Genomic DNA, 8,591 nt, shown 5'->3' on the forward strand with positions numbered 1-8,591 from the left:
CATTTTAAGACTGACCACTTATCCTGATACAAAGGCAGTAACCTTAAAAATATGTAACTGCATTGATAGGTCATGTACCAAAACAGAAATTCTTCATATAACATAGGATAAAAATATGATTTCAGCTCCATCTCGGAAACGGGACGTTGCAACCTCAGACAAAAATCCACAAAGGAGAAGTGACCATGTCTTTCCGACTCCTGGAGCAGCTGGAGCATGTCTAAAATGGACCACACCCGCTGCCTCCTCGGTGAGTCATCCCCTCCTCCTTCCTTGGGGAATACCAGCCTTACTTCCTGTCGGAGGACAAGGTTTTCTGTGGAGGCACCTTTTCTCTCCCCTCTGTGTGGGGTCATAAGGGAGGAAGAAGTTATCAAATCTTATATTGATATCTAATTTCACAAATGTTTCTCTTGGGCAGTCTGATTTTCCTCTACAGGTCTCCATCTAACCCAGATTATGTATCAGTTAGGAGGGAAACATTTGCTTTGTGAAGTTACCAAATCTCCTCCTTCGAACCCGACTGTCTAGGAAAAAAATAATATAATAATAATAATAATAATAATAATAAATAATTCCTTGTGAGTATCGCTTCTCTGATTTCGGGTACCAGATGACTCTCAAAACCATCTTGCATCCCTATCATGTTCATCCAATAAGAAACTCAAACATCAGGGCGCCTGGGTGGCACAGCGGTTAAGCGCCTGCCTTCGGCTCAGGGCGTGATCCCGGCGTTCTGGGATCAAGCCCCACATCAGGCTCCTCCGCTATGAGCCTGCTTCTTCCTCTCCCACTCCCCCTGCTTGTGTTCCCTCTCTTGCTGGCTGTCTCTATCTCTGTCGAATAAATAAATAAAATCTTTAAAAAAAAAAAAAAAGAAACTCAAACATCAAGACAGAAAACAAGAGTAAAGAGAGAACATAGAAAGTAGGCATTTGTTTGCCACTTTTTGAGTAAATGCTCATCTGTATCTGTTTCTTCCAATGAGTTGGAATAATTCAGGGCCATGTCCACTGGTGTCATCCAACAGCACCATATCTTGGGAACTCTCTTCCCAGTAGAAGGAAGCAGCCACTTGTTTTAGTGAGAAGAATATTGAGATATAAATGATTTCTTTTCACACTACACACATATTTTGTGGAATACTTGACTGTATGGTGACTTTTCCATTCTGTCATCTGGCTCTTAATTCAACAACTGTGCAAATGTACCCAGAGCTCAGGGCGGACAGGAGTTGCAGCTCACCGATGGTCCCCAACGCTATCTTCCCCCATACCCTGCCCGTGGGCATCTTGTTATTATCTGACCCAGTGGTATTTGTGACTTTGCCCACAATGTCACCCGTTGCTGATGTCTGCACCTCGGGCTGGCCGGTTAGTTCCCAGTATCCCAATTCTGCAGCAGAGTTTGAAGTTTTTGTGCTGGGTCTTTAAATTATTTCTCCTGCCCACCCTGCTTAGGATTGCTTGAAAAATAGCAAATAACAACAATAAGCCTGTCTTAACTTTGCCAAAAAAAAATTGCCCGGGACTTTTCAGAAGCCACATTCAATTTGTGAATAAATGAAATGGATCTTCTGGACGAACCATGACAATAAGCACTGGCCTACATATTCAGGGCCTGCAAGAAGTTGAGGCAATGGGCCTAATGAGAAGCAGTCAGCGAATCTAATGAGAATCAGACAGAAGGCCTAATGAGACATTTAACATGCTCTGCCTCTCCCTCCTCTTTTGTTCCGTTTTCATGGGAATCTGTGTTTGGGGAGCTCAGTTGCACTGGCTACAAGCAGATACATATGGCCTTAGTGGGACAATCCAGGAAACAATACCAAGACTTGAACATGGCCAGGACTAGGGAGGGTGGAACTCGGAAAATGTACCCAAAGGCCATGATAATGTGGTGAGGTGGGTTTTTAATTTACTTACATTTTAATTGTATCTGTGCCCTTTTCAGAATACTATGTAGTCATAGAGCTATTGCGGATGATACAATAAACAGGCAGAGATTTCCATCACATTACATCACTGCTCTGAGGGAAACAGAGATAAGGAAAGTATGCTGTGCTGTTTCTGTGGCTGACTGTTGCCATTCAGAAAGAAATGACTGGAATGCAGGTGTTGGCCAAACGAGGATACCTAGAATAGTCTCCTTCTGAGGCAAGGTTCCTTGAACACTAGGTGTTTTCATTTGTTGCCCATGGATGGAGCTGCCAGCTAGAGAGATAGCTATCAGATTGTGGGTTGGGCGGGGCTGAAGGTGGGGTCAGGAACACAGACCTTACTTAGTTACAACTCTGCATTTCAATTACCTGTGCTGGAGGCACGAAAAGGAAAGATGCTTACATCCGTGCCCACTGTTTGAAATTTTGTCTGACCCATGGATTTAACAGTTTTGGAGCATAGCTTGATTTGGAGAAAGTAGACAAGATTCCTCTCTTATTTAGCTTGCGAGCACAAGAAATTTGCATTGGCTTTTGTTGCCGGCCTATCAAATAACTGTTTCTTTGGATATACATACTCTGTTTTATTTGCTTGCCCAGATATATGCTTTAAATGCAACTCTATCCCTTCTCTGTCCATTTATTTATTTATGAGAACTCTTCTTTTGGTTGTCAAGGTCTGGCTTCTGCTTGCCCACCTGTATCTGAATTAAAGACCGGAAGGTGAATCAAACAGGCTTGCTCTTTGGTGGCGCCACCTAGTGGCCTCCCTTGGCAGCAGTTCTTAGCTATCAAATGACTACATTTAGATGTCTGATTACCTAGGTTGGTGGGGCGAGGATAGAGCAGAAGTGCACCAACATTTTTATAAGTTCCAGGTGCTAGTCTCAGAATTCATACATGTCAGCTTTTTTAAACTTAACAAAATTTCTATGGAGTAATCTCTAAGTGCTGCTATTATATTAGCTAAAATTCATCGAATGTTTCCTATGGGCAGAGCACTATACTAGATGCTTTATATATCATTGGCTTGTTTTTCCTAGTAATAACGCTATGGGGTGCTAATTATGTGATCATTTGAGCCTAACTGCTAGTGTCTGTAATGGGCTCTAGCCATTACTTACTGTGTGACCTTGAACAAATTACTTAATCTGTCTGTGCCTCAGTGTCCTTACCTGTAATAGCGCATACATCATAAAGTAAGCACTTGTAAAGTGCTTTAAAAAGTATCTGATACAAAGTAACCATTCAATAGATGCTAACTAGTATTATTAATAATAATAATAGCCATGGGTCCTGTCCCACTGCTGTTAAATATTGGTGGACAAAAACCCCATTACACCAACAGGTCTCAAACTTCATGTCCAAAATCTGAAATGGACACTCAGTAGTACCAGACAGCTCTACATATATTTCCCTTTTATGTGCACGTTTAGACTCCCCAAACTACTGTTTTCAACCTGATTGTCTTCATATTTTCTACAGCAAGGCTACTCTCGCCCTCAGCTGATGACCTTGCCTCATTATCGAGAAAACAAGCAAGTAGGTAAGAGCTTTTTCATCTTTCCTCCACCATATTTGCCGACCACCTGTTCTCTGCTTTCTGCCTTTTGCTAAGGGATGAAGTTCCCATTCCCATGAAATAGTAACTGTTCCAATTACACACCTGGATCTCATGCCCTCATGTCTTTTCAAAGACTTGGCTCCAGTCTTTGCTAAATCATCACATTCCCCCTTTCTACTGGATCACTGCCATCAGAAAACTTAAAATATTCCCACCTTGAGGCTACACCCCCTCCAATTAACATCCCATTCTCTGCTTCCCACTGTGCTAGGTAGAATGAAGAAAAACATATCATTCCAATAAGACCTCTGTGTCTACCATACCCTTGTGTCTGCCTTTGTCAAAATCACCCATGACCTCTACACCATCACCAAATCCATTGACAGCCTCTCTCTCCTCTCCTTACTTCTCAGCAAGATTTAATGGATTTTGTCTGAGTTGCTGTGACACCACACTCTCCTGCTTTCACTCCTCCCTCACCTGCCTCCCCTGGTTGACCATTAAATGTAGAAGTGCCCACCCAGAAGTGCCATCTAGCCCTCTTCTATTCTCTCTCTCTGTCTTTAACTTAGAACATTCATCTATGCCCACCACTTTAAATTCACCTATATAAAACTTGAAAAGAGATAGCCCTAGCCCTGACCTTTCCCTGAAACTCCAGACTCTGATACCTACTTCTGACTTACCAGTTCCATGTGGATATAAAATAGGCACCTCAAACTGACACAACAATAATTTCGATGCCATCCTCAAACATATTTCTTTTTCAGTTTCTTTCTTCTTAGTATGTAGCATGACTGTTCACCTAGTTGTTCCGGTCAGAAGTCTTAGAGCCTCTGATGAGGAGCCTTTGATGCTTCTTTCCCTTCTCTAACCTTAAAAATATGTTTCACTCTGTTCATTACTCTCCATGTGGATATTTCCCACTAGCAAGAGCCCCATCATTTCTCACCTGGCTGAAAACCTAACTTGTTATCCTGATCCAATCTCCCATGTCTACAATCCATTAGCCACACAGCAGCTAGAGCCATTACCTGAAAATATAAATCAGATCACACCACTTCTCTCCCTTAAATCCACCGATGGTTTCCTTTTTCATTGTAATTAAATCCAACTTTCTCACCCTGTCTAACAAAACACAATATAGTGTAGTGTCTTTAAGAAAAATAATCATGAAGTTTTCCTTTATTCTGAGTGTTCTTCATTATCTTTCCAACAAATTCATTTTTTTAACCTAAGTTATCCAGAGTCTAACTTAGTTGCTTACAATTGAAGAGCTGTCATTATATAGCCTAAGAAAATTATTCCATTTAATGTCAGGCTCTTTGCAGGAAAACATTTGAGATATGGATAAATTACGGACATATCAGCTAGATCACAAACTCCTTCCATCCAAAACCAGTAGGTCTGGGGTGTGTGTGTGTGTGTGTGTGTGTGTGATGTATAATGAGAAATACATATGCACACACAAACATAGTGATACTTAATAAGAACTTGTTGAGTTGCTTTAAATTCGACTTATAATTTCTTTATGAACTCTGCCTGCTCCCAAATCTCAGAGACAAAACAAAGCACTCCTAAATTGTCCTGGAAAGGAAAAGAACTAGCAAAGTAAAAGCCTTTGCTATCAGACTATTAGGAAGGAATCAATGAAGATAAAAGTGCTAGAAAGGCACACCTGAATGTCCTACTATGGCCCTGCTCTTCAAAGCTTTGCTCTCTATAATAAGTTTGGGGAATTTCAGGAAGCAAAAATAGCAGCTTTCCACTATATTTATTTGTTTTTGTTTAACAAACACTTATATATGACTAACTGGGTGCAAGGCACCGCTCTAATTGCTTTATAATCACTAAGCCATATTATCTACAGTCTCCTCAATGAATATGAAACAAGTATCAAACACATTTGCTTAACCTCTGCTACCCTACCTTCTCAAGGTGGATGTTCTTCAAAGATCAAAAGAAATGTGAGCACAGAATTTGTGAACTTGTAACTCCAATATAGGATGTATGAAATACCTGAAAAATGAAAAAAAAAATAAGATAAAACTTAAAAAAAATTAAAACTTAAGTTTTAAGTGCCAAGGATTGATATACTATTTAATCCTCTCAATGATGGTTGGTCTTCCTTCAGGAAAACATGAAGAATACTTTAAAAAGAAAAATAAAATAAATAAAAACTGTGAGCATCAGGAGAGTTTGTCTTTCAGGCAGCCCCGTCACCCTGAAAGATAGTGTTAAGGAGGAAAAAACTTTTCTCCACCCTTTAATATTCTTCTGGCTGGTCTGAGAAATTGACATGAGACAGATTAATAGAAGAAAATTAAATTTAATTACAGATGTACAGGGAATCCATGTAAACATGAGAGATTTCAAAGATAGTCAGGCAAAATGAGGTATATCTGTCATTCTGGACTAAGGAGAAGGGGGTAGGAATAGCGGGCTTCACACAGAGGGAAGACAATTCACAGGAAGAATGGAAAGAATAAATGTTCAGTAAACATTCAGAAACATAGAACTTTTTATCAGACAGGCTTTGCTAGGTTCCTCCCTGTCTCCCCTACCTAGTTCATATTATACTGTAATTATCTATGGTGATAGCTCCCTTCCTGGAATAGGTCCTCTATCTAAATTCTTTTAGGCAATTAGGGATAGGCAAAAACAAAAGCTTCTTAAGTCTTTTGTTTGTTTGGTTGTTTTTTTTTTTTTTCCAAAATAATCAGCCCGAATTAATCCACATGCCAAAGGGACACATTTTGGGATGGCAAATTTTGCTTCCTTGTAATGTCTTCCCACCTACATTCACGAAGGCCAGTCTCCAGACTTTCTCCAAATAAAGTTAAAAGTATATTATTTCAGTAGGTCACAGCACAGCAATGCCTGTCCTCCCACATTCTGTGTATATACAAGATGCGCTACATTTGCATTGAATATATATTTATATGTGCAAGTGTCTATCAATGCTTAAATTAACTGTGAGAAAAACATAAATGTGATCCTTTTGTAGTTTTTTTTTTTCCAACAAATGCCTCTCATAGTGAAATTCCAGGTTGAAGAATCATTTGAAGCTGTGCTAAGCTTTTGTGAAATCCACTATTATTAGGGGCACAATGAACAAGACTTACTCTGGCTGGGAAGAAGCTAATGGGAAGAATTCCTTTATAGGCCAATCCTGGATGCTCAAAAAATCGCTAGAGGACTTTCTAGAAGATGTAAATACTCAGGCTCTACCTGGACCAAATAATCTGAGTCTCTAGGATTTTACCTGGCCCTCAGCTTTTCCAAAAGCTTCCGAGGTGATGCTGATATGCAGCTAGAATTCAGGAAAGAAACATTATTACCAGCTGGGTACTAGGTCTAGTACATCTCCAGATAAGATGACCAGCCCTTTGTGTCTATAGGATGCTATACATTGGTTACCTCTTCCATATAATCCTATTCCTCTATGACTTTATTCTGAGATAACTTTTTAATTTCACAGTAATCATATACTCAACTCACCAAACCTAGTTTCAAAGTCATTGAGGAATTAAATCCTCATTGTAAAAGCTTCTTAGAACTGTAAAGAGACCACTGAGAGATCCCAAAACTGGATCTTGAATCACTGAGAGATGTCCTAGCAGTATTGGTCCTACCTAGAAGTAGTGGTCCTACTTCACCAAGACACCAGAGGCAGCATCACCAGAAGAACAGTCTAAACCATTGCCAAGACAGAAATAAAGCCAAGTCAAGAGATCAATGCCAAGAAAACTGATTTGAGAAGAAAGTGAAGCTAATCATTTCCGTTGAACAAAGACTTCCTGAGTACCTATTGTGTCCCAAGTATTGGACCAGGCGTTGCAGGTATAATCCTACCTTGTGGGATTTGAGAGTTTAGGGAATATATGTCATCAAATAATTTCAAATTACATGGAAAGTTATGAGCAGAGTGAGAAAGGTCATTTGAGAAGATTTCTAGAACATATAACCTTATCCAAGTCTTGAGAAGTAGATGTTAGTGACATGAGTTAGGAGTGCCTGGGAAGTGGGTAAAGCAAGGGCAAAGGCATAAGTTATGATACAGAAGAGGTGTGTGGGGAGGGCGGTATGAGTTGGATTATAAACGGTCTGCTATGACCAAAGATGAGAATGTTAGGCAGGAAAGAGCAAGGTCAGATTCATATGGTAGATTCATGGTACTGTGCAGTGTGGAGAATGTGTTTGAGAGCGGGGTTGTGTAGAGAATATGGCTGTAGGAAGGTGAGCAGAAGGTGACTGCAATGGTCCAGGTGAGAGATGGTAGAGCCAGCACCAGAGCAGTGGCAGTAGAGGTGGGTATGAATGGGCGAGGAGTAAAATCAGCAGGATTTCAGGATGGATTGGATGTGTGGGATGAGGGAGAGAGAGAGAGCAGACTATAAACAAGGAAAGCCAGACACTGTGAGAATGTTACCCTCAGGACATGGAGTTTGAAATAGGTGGGGACAGGCAGTTTAAGATAAAGATCATGAACCACATGAAGATTTGGGGCGCCAGCTTTTAATAGGCTGCCAGCTGTGTGGTTCAGGTATGGCACAGCCTTGAGTTGTTAAATTGGGTTGGACATCTGCAGAAAGTGCAGCAGAAACATCTTGCCTGTCTTCTTCACCTTCATTCTGTATTTTACTCATCACATTGACAGTTGGGATTAGTACTTTCCTAATTCAATTGTTTTTGTAAATCCCCATTCATCTGATGATTGATTACAGGTGTCTATAAACAGAAATGACAGAGTAGCTTGGCCTCCCTTTGCTCCTTTCCTCAGTAAACCAGAGGCCTGGAAAGTCTTGGGGCTGCCTCGGGAACAGTAACACACACTAAATGAGGAGCTGAAGGAAGGTGGAACATTTAAATTAACCTTCAGTGGAAACCCCAACCCACTTGTTATGGTCATTCTTGGCACAAAAGGCCTCTCATGTTGGCTAAAATCCAGAAACACAAAAATGGTAAAATAGCAGGACAGAAAGTTGGCATAGACCCTGTGGTGATTTCCCTGTCCCACTGACTCCCCTGCCTTGGAATTCTGTCTAGACTTGGCTTCAAGGCACATTCTTTCAGCCTTTGGTAGGC

The sequence above is a fragment of the Ursus arctos genome, unplaced genomic scaffold (assembly GCF_023065955.2).
Source record: "Ursus arctos isolate Adak ecotype North America unplaced genomic scaffold, UrsArc2.0 scaffold_3, whole genome shotgun sequence".
NCBI classification, from domain to species: domain Eukaryota; kingdom Metazoa; phylum Chordata; class Mammalia; order Carnivora; family Ursidae; genus Ursus; species Ursus arctos.